The sequence below is a fragment of the Rhinoderma darwinii genome, chromosome 4 (assembly GCF_050947455.1).
Source record: "Rhinoderma darwinii isolate aRhiDar2 chromosome 4, aRhiDar2.hap1, whole genome shotgun sequence".
Classification (NCBI taxonomy): Eukaryota; Metazoa; Chordata; class Amphibia; order Anura; family Rhinodermatidae; genus Rhinoderma; species Rhinoderma darwinii.
Window position 1 is genome coordinate 297,644,653 of NC_134690.1, and position 20,095 is coordinate 297,664,747.

The 20,095-nt window shown below is 45.4% G+C and overlaps 1 long non-coding RNA gene across 1 annotated transcript; it reads left to right on the plus strand.

The window, feature by feature from the left end:
• Nucleotides 1–959: 959 nt before the first annotated feature.
• Nucleotides 960–1,480, plus strand: LOC142761162 (uncharacterized). The gene is made up of 2 exons (XR_012883530.1): nt 960–1,193; nt 1,275–1,480. It is a non-coding gene; the product is annotated as an uncharacterized LOC142761162 (long non-coding RNA).
• Nucleotides 1,481–20,095: the final 18,615 nt, after the last annotated feature.

Below are 20,095 nucleotides of genomic sequence, written 5' to 3' on the forward strand. Positions count from 1 at the left end.
TTGCCATAGCAACCATTGGCACCCCCGCGATCGCCTGCTATCGTACAGAAGAAGCTCCCTCCCTCTGTCAACCACTTAGATGCTGCACTCGCTATTGACTTTGTCGACTTAGGCCGTATAAACCCTATCAGGACGCGGATCTAGTTGAAATCTATGACAGAGACCTTGCCGGTCTCTGTTTTGTAGGATACAGACTTTCAATCACTGCATCACGCCGCCGCTCCTGGCCGTTAACCTTAAAGGCTAAAAGAGGCCTCATCTGCTCTGCTTGTTGTGCAATTCACCGGGTTGGGTGAATATAAATTTTAGTTGCAAATTAAAAATATTTTTTAACAAAAATAATTAGTTTTTGCATCTCCGCTTTCCAAGTGGCGTAATTTTTGTATTGTTCTGTCAATATCCCTGTATAAGGGCTTATTTTTTTGCCAGACGAGTCATTTTACTTTAATGGCACTATTTTTGGGTACATATGACATACTAATTAACTTTTATTATATTTTTTGTGGGGGGGTAAAAAAAAAAAAACTTGCAGTGTTTTTTTATTTTTTTTTACTGTCTTCACCATGCTGTTTAAATAATGTGTTAACTTTATTGCTCGGGTCGTTACGATACCATATATGTGTATTTTTTTCCCACTTTTACAAAATAAAACCCCTTTATGAAAAAAATGGTTTTGTTACATTTTTCCTGTATATGTAAATGCCCGTGTTGTACGTTTTATGGGTGCGATTACGTTTAAGAAAGCCAGTGGAATTGACCACATTGATTTGAGAATTCTTTGATGATAGAAACTTCCCCAGAGGGTGTAGTGTGACCCTAATGTCTGTATTCTTGTACCGTATTACGTATTATATGGCCACCGGTTCACGGAGATACGCTTCTTGTGATGTCATCTAGAATGTGGGAAGATTCTATTTCTCTACACTTCTTGCATTTACCATCAGGGCCCCGAACTCCCAGAAGAGAAAGAGGCCTGTTCAGTTCCATCTGTCGCTCTGGGCCCATTTACCATCAAGGGCCCAAACCCCCGGGAGAGAAATAGGCCTATTCAGTTCCATCTGTCACTCGGGGCCCATTCACCATTTTTTGTCACCCCCAACATGGTGGTCTTTACCACCTAAACCATCTGAAATTGCCATGAAGACTCCCCAAGCGCTGAGAACCAGTGACGTGCAGAACAGAAGCGAGATCCGGTAAGTCTACGTCTTCATCTCCTTGTGGTGAAGGTTTTGTGAATTTTTGGCCTAATTCAGAATTTATTTTTTCTTTTCTAGGATACAACTCTGAAAAAATAGAAAAAATGTTTTACACTCTTATGATCCAGGACTGAGCTATATAAGGGTGGACTGGCGGCCATATTTACGTGGGAAGAAGGACCCTCTTCCTCTTGTCACAGATCATCCATCACATGTTAAAGGGCCGGAGAAAACCGCACAGCAATTCTACTGGATTCTGGAATAAACATATATTTTCTTTACAATTTTTTGTGTTTTCATATATATATTGGGGAATTTATCCAGGGAGCCTTTTATCTACAGGGATCATAAAGGTGTGGGAAAAGTCATAGGTGTAATAATCTGCAAAATATATCACTATGTATCTGTCAGGAGGTAGAGGAGCAATATTCTGCAGATCTCGAGAGGTCAGTGGTGTAATAATCTGCAGAATATATCACTATGTATCTGTCAGGGGGTAGAGAGGACAGAGCAATGTTCTGCAGATCTCCAGAGACGTCAGTGGTGTAATAATCTGCAGAATATATCACTATGTATCTGTCAGGAGATAGAGAGGAGAGAAATGGTGACCCTGATGAAATGAATATATAGAAACGCGTAGGGTCAGATATGAGAGGGGATTTTTAGCGAAGGGGACAGCGCTATTGTTGGGTGACACCAGCACTGGGGTTCATAGGAGCGGTAACTGCAGACTCCGGTGTTGTGCAGGGTTCCATTTCGCTGAAACACCAATGGTTAAACGCTTTTTGATCCCATATACTCAAACATACTCATTCTAGGAGGTTTCACAAATGAATCAGTTAATGAAGTATATTTAATAAATTTTTAACCCAGCACGGTGGGCTCTTTTCACAGTGGTGATTATACCCCTGATTTTAGCGAGTTATTCAATAAAATTTACGTTTTACTCATTAGTCACAATCAGTGAATTGTAAATTCCAAAATTCTTTGTGGGAGCACAAACATAATATCATTAAAAACAGTGAAATACTGTATTCTGTATCCCCTGCTGCCTGTATCCTGTATCCCCTGCTGCCTGTATCCCCTGCTGCCTGTATCCTGTATCCCCTGCTGCCTGTATCCCCTGCTGCCTGCTGCCTGTATCCCCTGCTGCCTGTGTCCTGTATCCCCTGCTGCCTGTGTCCTGTATCCCCTGCTGCCTGTGTCCTGTATCCCCTACTGCCTGTGTCCTGTATCCCCTACTGCCTGTGTCCTGTATCCCCTACTGCCTTTATCCTGTATCCCCTGCTGCCATTGTTCCAGTGCTTTAGAAAGTTGGAGTCGTGTTGTGCCATCGGTCACGCATGCTGTGTTTCACCACGCCTGGTGTCTGCTGCCAGGGTCCCATATGAGCTTAGCCGTTACTACTGTCTGAACTGCTACAGGTACCCATGTGCTTGGACTATATAGACATTGACTTGGTACACTGTTTGGCCAGCTGCTATCCCGCTACGGGGGTACGGCCCAGTGGGTCCACATACCGTGACAATTAATTACAGCCCCCTCCCTACAAAAGGATGTCTAGCCCCTCCTACCTTGTGTTTTTTTATGGCCTGTGTGGACTTGGACAGAGGGTTTTCTCTGCTCGTTTGCTTTGCAGTATGTTTTTGTTTTCATATGTTACGCTGGACTTCTTAGATTGAACTGGGAAATGTACAAAGGGTATTTCTTAATCCAATAGAATCCGTGAAGCTGCTGCTTGCAGCCTACTATTGAATGTTTTAGCTTGTTGTTGTACTAATGCACATTAACCTTTTCCTCCCACTAGGCAGTCCGAGATAGCGTCCTGTGGCACCCGATCAGAACCCCTTCTTAAGGAAGTGGAAAAGATCTTGACATGGACAGAGTTGAGACGAAGTCTAGCAGTCAGTCCCAGGAGAAATTTCACTGAATCTGGAGATCTTTAAGCAGATCATCAGGATGTGGGGAGTGCCAGAGAACGATCTCATGATGAATAGGTTCAGCACCAAGGTGAAAAAAATCTCTTTTTAAGGGCTTATTCAGACGAACGGGATATACGTCCGTGCAAAGCGCGTGATTTTCACGCGCGTCGCGCGGACCTATATTAGTCTATGGGGCCGTGCAGACATGTGCGTGATTTTTACACAGCGTTTGTCCGCTGCGTAAAAGTCACGACATGTCCGTTCTTTGAGCGTTTTTTGCGCATTACGCACCCATCGAAGTCAATGGGTGCGTGAAAACCACGCATGCCACACGGAAGCACTTCCGTGCGAACAGCGTGATTCGCGCAACAGCTGTGAAAAGCACCACGTGCTTTTCTGTTTACAAACATCCATACGGAGTGTCATAATGATGCCGGCTGCGCGAAAAGCACGCAGCCGCACATCATATGCTGAGGCCACACGGAGCTGTTAAGTGCCTTTTGCGCAGGCAAAACGCCACGTTTTCTGCGTGCGCAAAAAGCACGCGCTCGTGGGAATCCGGCCTAAGGGTAACAATCCCTTTTGCAGTGGATTCCCTGTCCATCCATAGGAGGTTCAGGCTGGCCTACATTTTCCTTTCCCTCTGGTTTCCTTGATACCCAGGGTATTAAAGTTAGGAAAAAAACATGCCACGGTAAAAAAAGCCATCATACCATTCTGGCCACAGAGGTCATGGTATTTCCAACTCATTCAGATGAGTCGAGGTTGTAACTGAAGACTTACCCAGTGCAGAACTTGGCATTTCAGAGCACTCAACTCTGTCAGGACCCGAAAAGTCTCAAAGTTGACCAGCCCCTTTTATATTCTAAAGGGCTCTCCAATGAATTTATAAAATCCTGCTCCTGATCTTTTCGGCTTGGTATTCTACTCAAGGAATCGATAGCTCCAACTCGTGGTTTAACAACATCCTACATTTCCTGCAGCGATTCAAAAAAGGATTCTATCCACCTGAAAGGTCCAAATTTAGTCCAGGTCCACCTTTTTGCGTAAGATCCTTGACACAACAGCTCTTGGTGAATAGGTTCCTGAAATGGTCTTAAAAAACGAGACCTACCAGCCTCGGACCTGTGGAAAAATGGGACTTTGCTGTAGTCCTAAAAGGTTTATGCTCGTTTACCTCTGAACCTCTGGAAGAGGTCCCACATAATTACCTATCCTAAAAGGTTATTTCTTCCTGGTCATAATCAGGAGTGGACACAGACGGTGGAGAGCCCCTGTGCAAGAGGGGTATATGGGCCCTATGCTCTCCAATAGTTTATCATTGCACACCACGTTGTATCTCTCCAACGATACGCTAGTAACTGCGAGCCACTGTCTCAGCCCCTCACATGCAATGTACTGTGCTCAGTTTGCACATGTGGTATGTTCGCTCCGGCCATAACATCTGTCAAAAGATTCCTCCATGATTGTCACGTAGGGTCCGTGGACCAACTGGGCCATACCACCTTGGCAGTATGGCAGCTGGCCAACAGGGCGCAGGTCACAGTCTATAGTTCATATAGGGTACCTGTGGCAGCTCGGCCAGTAACAAGGCAGCCTCGGCTGGGACTAGGCAGCAGGCAGACGACAGGCGTGGTATAGCAGGACAGGTGTGATATACAGCACAGCACGACTACAACTCAGCATGGCACTTGACCAGGATAGCACGGGATACAGGAACAGGAAACACTGCAAACTGGAAAACACTAGGAGACCATTTGCTTAGACAAACTAGGATATGACAAACAATGCTCAGGCCTGGAAGAATGGGACTGGGCCCTTCTTACAGTCCAGGGCACTCATTGGCTGATTACACATTAAAGTCTGGTGCGTGCTGCCCCTTTAAGAGCGGGCACGAGCAGGACCCAGCTGAGGAATTGAGTGGAATTGAGCGCTGGCGTCTCCTGAGGAGACTGGGGCCAGCGCCCGCCGACCCATGGCTGTGGCCGTCAGGAGGTGAGTGAACCTGACGGCCTATGGCCATGACAGTATCCCCCTCTTCTTGGGGCCAGAGCGAGAGAGAAACTTCTACAGAAGGGTAGGAGCAATGAGGTTCTCCTCTGGCTCCCAGGACCCCCCTAGGGACCAAACCCCCTCCAATCCACCAAATAAAAAGTTTTTCCTCTCACTTTCTTGGTGTCCAAGATCTCGTTAACCCCGAATGTGTCTGAAGGACTGCTGGAGGCAACCGCAGGGCTAGGAGTCTTGGTAAAGCGGTTCAGAACCACCGGTTCCAGGACAGAGACATGGAAGGAGTTGAGGATCCTGAGGGTAGGAAGCAGCCGAAGCTTGTAGGCGACAGGGTTGATCTGCTGCAGGATCTCGAAGAGTCCGAGGAACCTGGGAGCAAATTTGTATGATGGCACCCTCAGTCGAATATTCCTGGAGGACAGCCAGACCTTCGTGCCAGGAAGAAATTGAGGAGTTTCTCTTCTCCTTGTGTCCGCCTTCCGTTTCATGCGGTCGACCGCCATCAGGATGGAGGATCGAGTCTGCTGCCAGATCTGCAGAAAGTCCCTAAAAGCCATGTCGGCAGCTGGTACCTCGGACGTATCAGGCACCGGGAGAGGAATTTGTGGGTGTTGGCCATAGACCATAAAGAACGGTGTATTCCTTGTGGACTCGCTGGTGTAATTATTGTATGAGAATTCAGCCCACGGGCGCAACTGCACCCAGTCATCATGCTGCTTGGATATGAAGTGGCGTAAGTAGTTCTCCAAGATCTGATTGATCTTCTCGACCTGACAATTGGACTGAGGATGGTAGTCCGAGGAAATGTCCAACTTTACACCTAGGAGTCCACAGAGGGATCTCCAGAACTTCACGGTGAATTGAACCCCCCGATCAGACACATTATGCTGCGGCAAGCCGTGCAGGCGGAAGATGTGTTGGATGAAAAGCTTGGCCAGTTGAGGAGCAGAAGGAAGACCGGTCAGAGGAACGAAGTGGGCCATCTTCGAAAATCGATCCACCACCACCCAGACAGCACTGCATCCAGCAGAGAGAGGCAGGTCAGTGATAAAGTCCATAGCTATATGCTGCCAGGGAACATTGGGCACAGGCATTGGCTGGAGCAGGCCAGCAGGTCTGGAGTGAGCGACCTTGTTAGCTGCACACACTGAGCAGGAAGAAACAAAGTCCATAATGTCCTTGGGCAGCGTGGGCCACCAGAAATGACGGGCAATCAGATCCCAGGTCTTACGGGTCACCGCGTGACCTGCCAGTCTAGAAGAGTGTCCCCAGTGCACAAAAGTCCTCCGTGGAGGAATGTCCCCAACTTGCAGGGAATTGACAGAGACAATGCAAGACGGATCAATAATGTTCTGTCTAATTTCCATGGTGTCCTCTGTCTCGAAAGCCCTGGACAAGGCATCGGCCCTCACATTCTTGTCGGCCGGGCGATAATGGAGCTCAAACTGGAACGTGGTAAAGAACAGCGACCACTCGGCCTGACGAAGATTCAGCCTTTGGGCCGTCTTAAGATAGGTGAGGTTCTTGTGGTCCGTAAAAATCAGGATGGAATGAGCTGCGCCCTTGTAAAGGATCTGGCAGACAACTTCTGTGTCGACGCCCATAGGTAATCAGTCTGCACCTGCTTCTATGTCTGTGAGACTGACTCCATCTTCCACCACCCAGGATGGCAGGCTCAGGAGTGGGAGAGCCTATCACAGCCTGGCCAGACGGAGATAGCTCCCGCCCTCTGGCTATTTATACCTGCCTTTCCTGTTCCTCCTTTGCTTGTGATTCTTCTCTGTTGGTTTCCTGGCCCTGCTGCAGCTTCTTGAACTACCGATCCTATGCTTGTGATTGACCTTGGCTTTTCTGACCACTCTTCTGCTCTGCGTTTTTGTACCTCGCTCATCTCCTGGTTTGACTCGGCTCGTTCACCTCGCTTGGGCAACTTCCCCATTTCCCTGGCTTCTTTGTACCCTTGTCTGTCTGTCGTGCACCTATTGAGTGTAGGGACCGTCGCCCAGTTGTACCCCGTCGCCTAGGGCGGGTCGTTGCAAGTAGGCAGGGACTGAGTGGCGGGTAGATTAGGGCTCACTTGTCTGTTTCCCTACCCCGACATTACAGCCCTCTAGTAGATATCTCCACTCCTCCAGAGCCAATTTGATGGCCAGTAACTCCCGATCCTCAATCGAGTAGTTGCGTTCAACGGAAGTGAAGAGCTTAGAGAAATATCCACATACCATTGACTTGCCCTTGGGACCTCTCTGGAATAGGAGTGCACCAGCACCGACAGAGGATGCGTCCACCTCCAACGAGAACTGTAGAGAAACATCTGGATGATGGAGGATAGAGGCTGACGTGAAGGCACTCATCACGCTACTGAATGCGGACTCTGTCTCGGGAGTCCACACCTTGGCGTTCATACCCTTCTTAGTGAGGTTAGAGATAGGAGATGTCAGTGAGAAGTTTGGAATAAACTGTCTGTAAAAATTAGCCAAACCCAGAAAGCGATGTGTGGCCCTCAAGCCTCTAGGGCGTGGCCACTCCAGGACAGACTTTACCTTTTCAGGATCCATCTTGAGACCTCTATTCGAGATAATGTAGCCCAGGAAGGGTAGAACATCTTTCTCAAACACGCACTTCTCCAACTTGGCGTACAGACGATTCTCCCTTAACCGCACCAAAACTTGACGGACATGTCTCTGATGCGTCATACGATCTGGAGAAAAAAAAAATGAAGATGTCATCAAGATAGACCAATACACAAAATGTCATTAACGAACTCCTGGAAGACCGCGGAAGCATTACAGAGGCCGAAGGGCATTACTAGATATTCATAGTGTCCATCACGGGTGTTAAATGTAGTCTTCCATTTGTCACCCCGGCGAATCCGGACTAGGTTGTAAGCCCCACGCAGGTCTAGTTTGGAAAAAATCTTGGCACCACGTATACGATCAAACAGTTCTGAGATCAGTGGCAACGGATACTTATTTTTCACCGTGATCTGGTTGAGACCCAGGTAGTCAATACAAGGACGCAGGGGGCCATCCTTTTTGACAAAGAACCACCCGGCTCCTGGAGGAAGACTTCCGTATGAAGCCCCTCTCCAAGTTCTCTTTCACATAGGCGGACATGGCATACAGAAAAGCGGAGTACAATATATATATATATATATATATATATATATATAACTATTTTATTTAACATGAAGGTTAGACAGACAATTAAAAATGGTATCAAATCCTAGAAGACTATACAAGTTCACATGTACAGGTCAGGATAAGGAAACCTATGCTTTAGACAAGGTATACTATAATCTCTAGTTTAAGGTATAGGGGATGCAGAGTTCCAAGAATGGTGGCACCCTATCAAAAAGTGCAAGTGCATAAAGTCTGGACAAATCAGTCCATATCATAGAAGGGAATGCCACTAGTGTCCATTAAAAAGCAACACCTTACCCATCTCACTGGTCCTAGCAGCCTGCATGACGTGTGTTGAACCCCAACGCGTGTTTCACAATCAGTGCTTCCTCAGCGGGTATATGTGAGATAGGGTGCCACCATTCTTGGAACTCTGCATCACCTATACCTTAAACTAGAGATTATAGTATACCTTGTCTAACGCATAGGTTTCCTTATCCTGACATATACATGTGAACTTGTATAGTCTTCTAGGATTTGATACCATTTTTAATTGTCTGTCTAACCTTCATGTTAAATAAAATTGTTACATAGATACATAGATATATATAGATATATATATATACACATACATACATACATACATATACATAAAGCTATTGTACTCAGTTTTTCTGTATGGCATGACAGATTTATGACCTGATTTGGTTTCTTTGAAACGTCAGCACTTTGTGTTTTTATTCCGGTCAGTGAGTTAATTGTAAAAATAAAGATTAACCCAGTATCTACGTTTTAAACCCATTAGTGACCGCAAATACGCCTTTTCACGGCGGCCACTAATGGGCTCTATTCTGATGCATAATCCTTTTTACAGCGCTGCATCAGGATAAATAAACAGAGCAGGGAACTGTCAAATCTCCCTGATCTCACCTGTTTAACCCTTCAGATGAGGTGCTCAATAGCGTGCACCGCATCTGAGTGGTTTTGGAGAGAGGGAGGGAGAGGGAGAGAGGGAGGGAGCGATAAGATCGCTGAGTGTCTGTGTCTCCGATGGCAGCCGGGTCTGCCTGTAGCGAATGCCTGCTAGATCATGCCAGAGGCATGTCCTAGCAGATGCCTGTCCGTTTAAAAAAGGACAGGAAGTAATACACTGCAATACAAAAGTATTGCAGTGTATTATTATAGCGATCGGATGATTGTATATTAAAGTCGCCTAGTGGGACTAGTAAAAAAAGTAAAATAAAAGTTTAATAACGTTAATAAAAAAAATAAAAATTAAAAAAACCAATTTTTTCCGCTTACAAACTGCATTAGCATTAAAAAAACCCAAATAAAGTAAAAAAGTTACGCATATTTAGTATCGCCGCGTCCATAACGACCCCGACTATAAATCTATTACATTATTTAACCCGCACGGTGAACGGCGTAAAAAATTAAATCAAAAACTATGGAGAAATTGCTGTTTTCTGTGAATCCTGACTTTAAAAAAATGTGATAAAAAGTGATCAAGAAGTCGCACCTACTCCAAAGAGGTACCAATAAAAACTACAAGTCGTCCCACAAAAAAAAATCCCCCATACAACTGCATTGGCGGAACAATAAAAAAAAGTTATGGCTCTTCAAATATCGAGACACAAAAACAAATAATTTTTAAACAAAAATCGTTTTTACTGTGTAAAAGTAGTAAAACATACAAAAACTATACAAATTTGGTATAGTTGCAATCATAACAACCCGCTGAATAAAGTTAGTGTTATTTATACCACTTAGTAAACGGCGTAGATTTAGGACGCGAAAAAGTGGCAAAATTTACGTTTTCTTTCTATTCCCCCCCCCCCAAAAAAAAGTTAATAAAAGTTAATCAATAAATAATATGTACCTCAAAATGGTGCTATTAAAAAATACAACTTGTCCCGCAAAAAACAAGACCTTATACAGCTATGTCGATACAAAAATAAAAAAGTTATAGCTCTTGGAATGAGACGATGGAAAACGTAAAAAATGGCTTGGTCATTAAGGTTTAAAATAGGCTGGTCATTATGTTAGTGTCTTCATCATACTGGACGGGTGAGATAATGTGATTGATAGAAGATAAGCGGCGGTTTCCCTATTTATGGTGGTATCACAATAGTAAACTCATTGGCCTCTCACCTTATTAATGAATTGCTGCGAGGCCTCCCGTCCTGAACAGGGCCGTACTGCCGTCAGGGGCCTGGCCAGAATGATGAAAAATAGAGGCCCGTTGCTTCTCAGCAACTTTACACATTGGGACCCCAGTGTTAGTCACTTGGAGAAAGGAACGGACCCTGCAATGTAATAGGGCCCCTTCCTTACTCTGAAGTAACTAGCGTTGGGGCCCTCTGAGGACTTACAGTAGGGGAAGAAGCAGCATGTAGAAGCTCCGTGTGGAGATCCCGCCCCCCGCCAGCTCCATATCTACACCGCGGACTGGACCTCCAGGCTGGTGAGTGTCCCCCTCTCTCCATCCCGCTTCCCATTCCTCCTGATCCCACTTCATTATTAAAAAATTGCGGCAAAACCGCATGATTTGTGCCGCGATTACGAAAACTGCATTAAAAAAAGGGTACAAAACATGGCAAAACAGTGCTGTTAGGCTATAGTCAAAGTGCGGTAAAATCAAGTTTTTGTTGCCATTTTGCAAAAAAATTTGATTTGACCACTGTGTAAATAGACTAAGGCCTTATTCAGACGGCCGTGCTCGGTCCGTTTTATATGGACCGTGTATTGGCCATATTTCCCGGACCGACCACAGTTCAGGGAGCCGGGCTCCTAGCAACATAGTTATGTATGACGCCAGGTGTCCCTGTCTCTCCGCGGGAAAACTGTCCCGTACTGTAATCATGTTTTCAGTACAGGACTGGGGACAATATTCCTGCCGAGAGACAGGGACTCCTAGCGTCATAGATAACTATGTTGCTAGGAGCTCGGCTCCCTGAACTCTGGTCGTTCCGGGAAATACTGCCGATACACGGTCCATATAAAACGGACCGAACACGGACGTTTCAACAAGGCCACTTCAGAAGTGGCGGATTTGTCTATTTCTTGTGCGGATTGCGCACTGAAAATTCACTACAAATGTTCACGAACGTCTGCGGAATGGCCGTATTTCACTGCCAATTTGCACCGGTATGGGACCCATTGTCACGGATCCCTCATAGACTTGAGTCTATTGAGGGATCTGTAAAAACAGACATAAAAGGGACATGTACTATTTTTTCACGGCCCCTTACACGGTACATGTAAATAGCCCCATCGAAATACATGCAACCATGTGACGGCCGTTAAAACAACGGCCGTCACGCTGACATTTAACACGTTCGTCTGAATAAGCCATAACTCATTTTCAAAACCCCATGCACATGCAGCAGAAAAAATTAGAACGTGCTGCTGATTATTAAATCCTCATCATGCCTATTTTGTTGCAGAATTGGAACCTATTTTACCCTTTAGGGTAAGGTCACACAGCAAACAAAAAACAGCCGTAAAATACGGAGCTTTTCAAGGGAAAACAGCCCCTGATTTTCAGCCGTTTTTTATGCATCAAGCATTTTTTAATGCGTTCTTTACAGCCGTTTTCGAAGCTGTTTTTCTATTGAGACAATGAAAAACCGCTCCAAAAACGGTTCAAGACGGGACATGCACTTCTTTTTTACGGGGTGTTTTTTTACGCGCTGTTTTCACAAGGGCCAGCGTAAAAAAATGCCCCGTTGGAACGAAACACCTTTTTTCCCATTGAAATATATCAGCAGATGTTTGGGGGCGTCCAGCCTCCGTATTTTTAGCAGTTTTTCGGGTTGTTTACGGCTGAAAATAGGCAGTGTGAACATACCCTTACAATGCAAAGGGTTGCTGCAAATCCCTAGCAAAATCTGCAAGGCTACACGCACACGTTGAGGAATTTGGTGCAGAAAATCTGCATCAAAACCGCAGGTAAAATCCGCACCTAAGGACTTGTCCACACAACGGAATTGCTGCAGAAAATTTGTGCAGCAATTCCATTGAAAGTAGCAGATGTTCCGCTGCAGAAAAAAACCGCAATATTTCCTGCATTTTTTACTGCAGAAAATGATGCGTAATTTGCTGCATTTTTCACAATGTTGGGGGATGGTGACATCACCTTTGAAAAACGCAGCAACTCAGTCCACTTTCCGCAGCAGGAATTGACATGCTTAGGTCTGAAAAATACGCACCACAGGTAAATTTCTGGTCGGAATGTGTGGATGAGATTTGTTACATCACACCCACTTTGCTGCTACTGTATTTTGCTACGTATTTTCCGTCCGCAATTGCGGACTGGAAAAACGCAGCACTTCTGCAACGTGTGGACAAGCCCTAATAGTGCATTCTTAGGAGCAGGTTTTATGCTGCAGACTTGTTAATTTATTTATTTATTTTTTAAACTGGTCAGATACAATTTGCAAGCGGAAACGCAAAATAAATTGACATGCTGCAGATTTTAAAATACGCACCGCAGGTCAATTTATATGAAGAAAAAATCAGCGACGTGTAGATGAGATTTCTGGAGCTCTCATGTACTTTGCTGGCTCTGTATTACACTGCGGATCTGCCGCACGAATATACATGCGGCAAATTTGCACGTAATATGCATCGTGTGCATTTGGCCTAACAGTTTTTTTAAACTCATTCTAAGGCCCCGTTCACACGTGTTGGATTTGATACGGATTTCAAAGACAATCTGCATCCCATGCATATGAGGTTTCCGCAACCCAGTTCACATGCTCGGAAAAATTTTCCACGTGTATATTTGTCCGCACCATGAAAAGAAATCCACCACAGCAATAAGAAGCATGCTAGTTATTTTGCACGGAAAAGCCAAGGATAAGCCCCTTTTGAATGACAATGGGACTAATTCTCGTGCGGATCTGCTACACGCTTATGGCACATCTGCGGCAGAAATCCAAGGGAAGCCTCAGATTTTTGCTGCGTAAAAACACATTAGACTTTAATGGCAACGTAAGAAAGTTAGTGGACTTAGATATTCCATCCTGAGAGATTCCGCAAAAAACCGTATACCGCTCCTGACATTAGTATGTGGACTGACCTCAGGAGCTTCCCAATGCCGGAGTCCCCAGACAGAGCATCACAACTGCTCTACCCGTGGACTTTGTCCCTGGGAAAGCTCCTGACATCACTGTCCATATATGTAAAGTGACGTCAGGGGATTCTCCAGGGTCGGAATCCCTGGCCAGAGCGTTGCAGTCTCTCTGGCCGTGGACTCAGGCTTTGCAAAGCCAGAGTCCCTGGGCAGAGCGCTAGTAGAATCTCTGCCCGGGGACTCCAGCCCTGGGAAAGCTCCTGACAACACTGTCCATTTATGGACAGTGACTTCAGGATTTTCCACAGGGCCATTCCCCGGGTGACGTATTATGCCATACAGTGGGATAGATTTTGGCTAAATAGAACAAAATCCAGAGCATTACCTGGTCACTGCCTGCTCCATAGTTTTTCACTGTAATTGACATCAGCACCTAAATCTGTTAATGCGTATGACATACAAACGTGAGAGCCACACTTTCCATTGCCCAACCCGGTAATGGAGGGGGGGGGGGGGCCCAGAAATTCCTCATGTCGGCCCTGGTCCTGAATAGTGGATGTATGTAACATATAGGGTAAGGACACACAGGGGGGGATACGCTGCATAAGAGTACACAGCGTATCCGCCATGGGAGCCGCAGGGAATTTCACCAGAAATACTGCACCGAATTGTGGTGCAGTTTTTAGTTTGGAATCTCCACTGGGGAAAAAAGGCTAGAAAAAAAACCACTTTTCGGATTCGCGATCTTTGCAGGCGGAATCGCAGCTTGTCAATTGCAAAAATCACAATATTTGCCTATTTGTTGCGAGTTTTACCCCCCCCCCCCCCCCATTTAATTCAATGGAAAAAACCCGAAACAGACGAGCAGCGAATCCGCAGAATAAAGGGACAGGCTGCGGATTTAAAAAAACGAACTGCAGATCAATTCATGAAATGGTTTCTCAGCATATTTGTTCAAATTTCATCCACTCTGCTGCTACTGTAATACGCAATTAAATCAGTTTTCGAAAATCAACACTGTTTACGCTGAGGGTATGTTCACACGCTAAAGTAAAAATCGGCTGTAAAATACGGATGTTTTCAAGGGAAAATGGCCTCTGATTTTCAGCTGCTTTTTAAGTAAACGTTTTTTTGATGCGTTTTTTTTGGAGCTGTTTTTTTATTGACAATGAAAAACGGCTCCAAAAACGACTCAAGAAGTGACATGCACTTTTTTTTTTTCCACAAAGCGTTTTTTTACTACAGGGTGTAATCAGGGGCGTAGCTAGGGGGGGGCAGGCAGGGCATGTGCCCCGGGCGCAACTTAGAGGGGGCGCCAGCACCAACCCCTCCTGCACTATAATTGTACCTGCGTCTATAGGACACAGGTACAATTAAAACCAATGAATGGCCGGGTACGTTCCGTGCCCGGCCATCAATGGCGGATTATCAAGGTACATTCTGGTTTTGTCGCGATTTTGCCACAAATCGCTGCAAAAACTGCATTGTGTATGTCCTGCAAAAGAACCTTTAGCAGAGGCGTAGCTAGGTTCTCCAGAACCCGGGGCAAAGATTCAGTTTAGCGCCCCCACCCAACCTCTTTCCCGACATCTCCTTCCCCCTCGCCGTGTTTGTTTTCTCTACCAATCGACGTGTCATTGCTTTTTATGTAACACATTTGTACATCTTACAAGCAATATGGTTCTATACACAACACCAAAACCAAGCTCAGTACATAAATACAACACCAGCACAAATACAGCTCAATTTAGTGCAACCCCTGCTGTATAGGTGTGTACGGCGTAAAACTACAGCTCCCAGCATGGCCCGAACAATGGTAAGGATATGCTGGGAGTTGCTGTTTCACAAAAATAAATCCTATCATAATCATCTCACTGCAGATCATACAGTGACTACAGTGCTGATTAGAGGCAGAATAAACATTTACATTAAGTGACTCACCGGTGACGTCTCCGATTCTAGTTCTTTCTCTCCATCCGGTCCCGACCTCTATGATGAATTCTCCCGGTCACAGCCCATTTCTGCAGTTTGCCGCTCACATGTCTTCAGCTTCTCACTTTACCAACATTTCTGCACCTATAAATAAATATAAAGTTATTATACCACACACTACACCCCTAAATATAATAGCACCATACACTGTGTCCCACACACACACACACACACACACACTGTGCCCCCTGTAGATAGTGCCCCCATATAGCCCACCCCTGTATATAGTGTCCCACAAATAACTCCCCCTATAGTGCTCTGCAGATAGCCCACCCCTGTATATAGCCCCTGTAGATATAGCCCAGCCCTGTATATAGTGATCCACATATAGCCCCCTGTAGATATAGCCCAGCCCTGTATATAGTGATCCACATATAGTCCAACCCTGTATATAGCCCCCTGTAGATATAGCCCACCCCTGTATATAGTGCTCTACAGATAGCCCACCCCTGTATATAGCCCACCCCTGTATATATAGCACACCCCTGTATCTAGTGCTCCACATATAGCTCACCCCTGTATATAGTGCTCCACATATAGCCCACCCCTGTATATAGCCCCCCTGTACATATAGTCCACCCCTGTATATAGTGCTCCACTAGATAGTCCACCCCTGTATATAGTGCTCCACAGAAAGCCCACCCCTGTATATACTATATACTGTGGAGCACTATATACAGGGGTTGACCATATGTACAAGGGAGCTATATACAGGGGTGAGCTTTCTGTGGAGCACTGTAGGGGGGAGATATTCGTGGGATACTATATACAGGGGTGGGCTATATCTACAGGGGGACTATATCTACAGAGGGGCTATATAGCCCCCCCTGTAGCTATAGCCCACCCCTGTATATGGTGCTCCATAGATAGCCCCCCCGTAGATAAATCACCCCCTTGTAGATGAAGTCGTCGTCGTCCCCCCGTAGACGAAGTCGTCCCCCTGTAGATACAGCCACACTTTTATTACAATTAAAAAAAAAAAACGCAACCAATTCAAACTCACCCTATTCCCGCTCCCACACCGTCCGGCAGCCATGGAGACCTGCTCTCTTCTGCGCAGGTCTCCTGGGGGTTGAACGCAGCGTCTATGAAAGGCGCTGATTGGCTGGTCAGGATGACTTTCCCTGTCAGTCAGTCAGCGCCTTTCATCGACAGAAGAGTCACTGGTGCAAAAGGTACCAGTCGCTTCATTCGTGGAAAGGCGCTGAATGGCCGGGCACGGAACGTGCCCGGTCATTCATTGCTTCTAATTATACCTGTGTCCTTGCGACACAGGTGCAATTATAGTGCAGGAGGAGGTGGCCATGGCGCCCCCCTCTAAGCTACGCCCGGGGCACATGCCCCGCCTGCCCCCCCCTGTCTTTAGAAAGAAGGTCACATGACCTCATCTCTGAAGTTCTTACTACTGTTTGACCGCAGGACTTCAGAAGCAGCAGCGACTCCACGGAGAAGACTGACTATGTAAGTATAAGGGGATTGATTTGTTTAATGGGATTGTATTTAGGAGGTTTGGTGTCTATTAGTTTAAGAGGTCTGTATTTAGGGGGTCTGGTCTGGGGTCTGTATCAGTTTAAGGTATTTAGGGTCTGTATATTTAGGGGTCTGTGTTAGTTTAAGTGGTCTTGGTCGCTATTTAGGGGGTCTGTTTTAGTTTGAGGTCTGGGTCTATTAGTTTATAGGGTCTATTTAGGGGGTCTGTATTTAGGGGTTTGGTCTGGGGTCTCTATTAGAATAGGGGGTCTATTAGTTTGAGGTCTGGTGTCTATTTAGGGGGTCTATATTTGGGGGTGTGGTCTGGGGTCATTAGTTTAGGGGGTCTGGTCTGAGGTTTGTATTAAGGGAGTCAGGTCTGGGGTCATTAGTGTAGGAGGTCAGGTCTGGTGTCCGTATTTAGGGGTCCAGTCTGAGGTCTGTATTTATTCAGGGTGCTTGTGAGGTCTGTATTTGTTTATGGGGTCTGGTCTGGGGACTGCAATAGTTTAGAAGGTCTGGGGTGTATGTATTTTATCATCTAGTCTGTGGTCCAATTTTATTAGTCTGAGTAAAAGGGGTTGTCGAGGCACGTGGATATGTTGTCAGTATAAAAAGGTGGTGTTCACCATAGACACGGCAGACAATGCAGAGGCATGGCTATGGGGTCCAATGTCGCACCAACATACATGGCATTTTTCGAGGAGAAGTTTGTGTACCCATCCAGCTTCTTCCAACAAGTAGGGGGCTGGATGAGGTACATAGACAATATCTTCTTTGTGTGGTAACACAGCGAAATACAACTATTGAAGTTCCAAGTAGAATCAATAGTCATTTCCCTGAACTCCAGTTCACTTTGATACACTCACGGGATAAGATACAGTTCCTGGATACTACTGTGATTAAGAAGGGTAATTGCCTTGTTACGGATCTATTTGTAAAGCCCACCGGTTGCAATAATTTATTGCATTATAGTAGTCATCAACGGGGTACGGTGGAGTCCCTCCCATTTAGTCAACTCCTTAGAGTCAAGAGAATTGTCTCAGTGGACAATGTGGTAGAAGATAGACTTGATAAGATGTGCAATAAATTCCTTAGGCGAGGTTACCCTAGACCTATGGTAGAAAGAGCGACTCAGAAGATCAAAAACGATAAACGTAATGATCTGTTGGTAAAAAACTCTTCTAAAAAGAGACTGAAAAGAATTCCGTTTGTGTCGACATATTCCCCGACTAGTAGGAAAATCTCTAAAATTCTTAGGGATTACTGGCCAATTCTCAGGGACACCTTTCCTGGGAATGTAGAATTTCAAGATCCCCCCCATTATGTCCTTCCGTAGACCCCCCCAACTTGAGGGATCGCCTGGTACGTGCGGATATTGGCTCTGTAACTTAAACTAAATCTCAAAGTGAGGATGTTTTCCCTGCCTTGGATGTTGCAACTGCAACAGTATGATGCGGGGGAACACCATGGTACATCCAAGGACAGGGAAAACCTATAGGATAAAACAGTCATTTTCTTGTCACTCCAAATTTATCATATGTCATACAATGCCCATGTGGACTTCTATATGTGGGAGAAACCACGCAGGAGTGCAAAACACGCATTAACCAGCACAAATATACAATTAGGAGTAAAAAGGTTGATCTACCTATCCCTGAGCATTTTATTAGGTCTGGACACAATATTTCACAATTACGTTTCAAAGATTATTGATGGGGTTGCTCCAATGAGGAGAGATCATCGGGAAAAGATACTCAAAAAATTAGAACTCAAATGGATCTATGAATTGGATACCCTTGAGCCTAAGGGGCTTAACAGGGAGTTCAGGACCACAGGTATCTGTTAGGTGTGTGTCTGTGGGCGTGATCCTGGACACACCGTCATCAGTAGTAGGGTTGTGAGAGTGCTTGGCGATTAGCCATATGATTACTTGAATTATTGTATATCTTTTTTACTCGATATTAAAAAATATTTTTTCTTTTAGGTATTTTTATGCCACTTACATCATATGGGGATTTGTTTTTAGAATCACTCTTAAACATTTGTGGTGAAAAACGCTATTGAAAAATCCTGACCAGTCTTTTGGGATCGCTGCCTGAGTGTTTACTCTCTGCCTGTCTTGTCTAAACGACATTTTTTTACTGTTCCTATATAACATTATGTACATAGACTGCATTGCTCTCTCTATTATGTTGCACTTTAGATTGTGCGTTTTATTCAACTATGTAATAGATAAGACATGCCCCTGTTTGGGCTTGGTACGAGATTTAACAGTGTCCTCAACTTATGAGGACTGTTGGTTCTCCTCTGATCGGACTTCGTAGTTCCATCTAGAGCGCATGTGCGGCCCAGAGTGAGACCGCGATGCGTATCTACGGTAACGGCTGACACCGGAAATTGACGGAATTGACACTTCCTGTTATGCGCCGCGAGGACCTTGGATATACACGAGGCAAGATTGATCCAAACAGACTGTTCTACAGGTATTACACTAGCGATCTTGAAATGTATTTGTATTGTATTCGATTTTGATAATGTGGAGACTCTTTGCACTATGTGAGAATTTTACTAAGAGGACATTTTACTATTGTTGAGGTTTTAACACGTTCAGGAAGTGATGTCACAATACATGTGTTATATAAAGTGTGCACCAATGTACTATCACCATGCTTGACAAAGACCCAATATGGGTTGAAACGTTGTTCTTTTATGCTTGGTGAATAAACTTTCACTTGGTATATTGGAGTGCTGCAGTTTTTCTTCTTATTACTGTGCATTGGTTGTCCCGTTGGACCTGGGACTTTTTGCTGCTTGCACCATCCCTGGCTGGGATTTTCTACCTTGCTCCCCTCCGGTTGAGAGCTTCTGGACGTGCTGCTGACCTCTTCTACATGGATCTATAGGGATCTCCTCTCCTGACATGTCTGTTGCAGATAATCCTTGTATTCTACATATCTCTGTGTAGCCAGGACTAATAGACAAATGCGTGTTACCAATCACATTGTCAGGACGATGTGTCCCTACACAGTGTGATACTGTCAGCGATGGTTGGAGACTGTCAGTATGTAGGGACACAGCCCTTTGACAAAGGGAATCGTAACCACCATTTGTCAATGCTCACACAAAAAGGTGGTGTTCACTATAGACACGGCAGAGCGGCGGTGGGGAAAGGGGGCCCAAGGACAGCCCAGGGCCGATGGTCTACTTAATCCGCCACTGCCGGCCATTCAGCGCCTTTCTACAATTGAAGCGGCTCGATACTTTGCGCCGCTTGCGTCTTTGAAAGGTGCCGATTGACGGGGA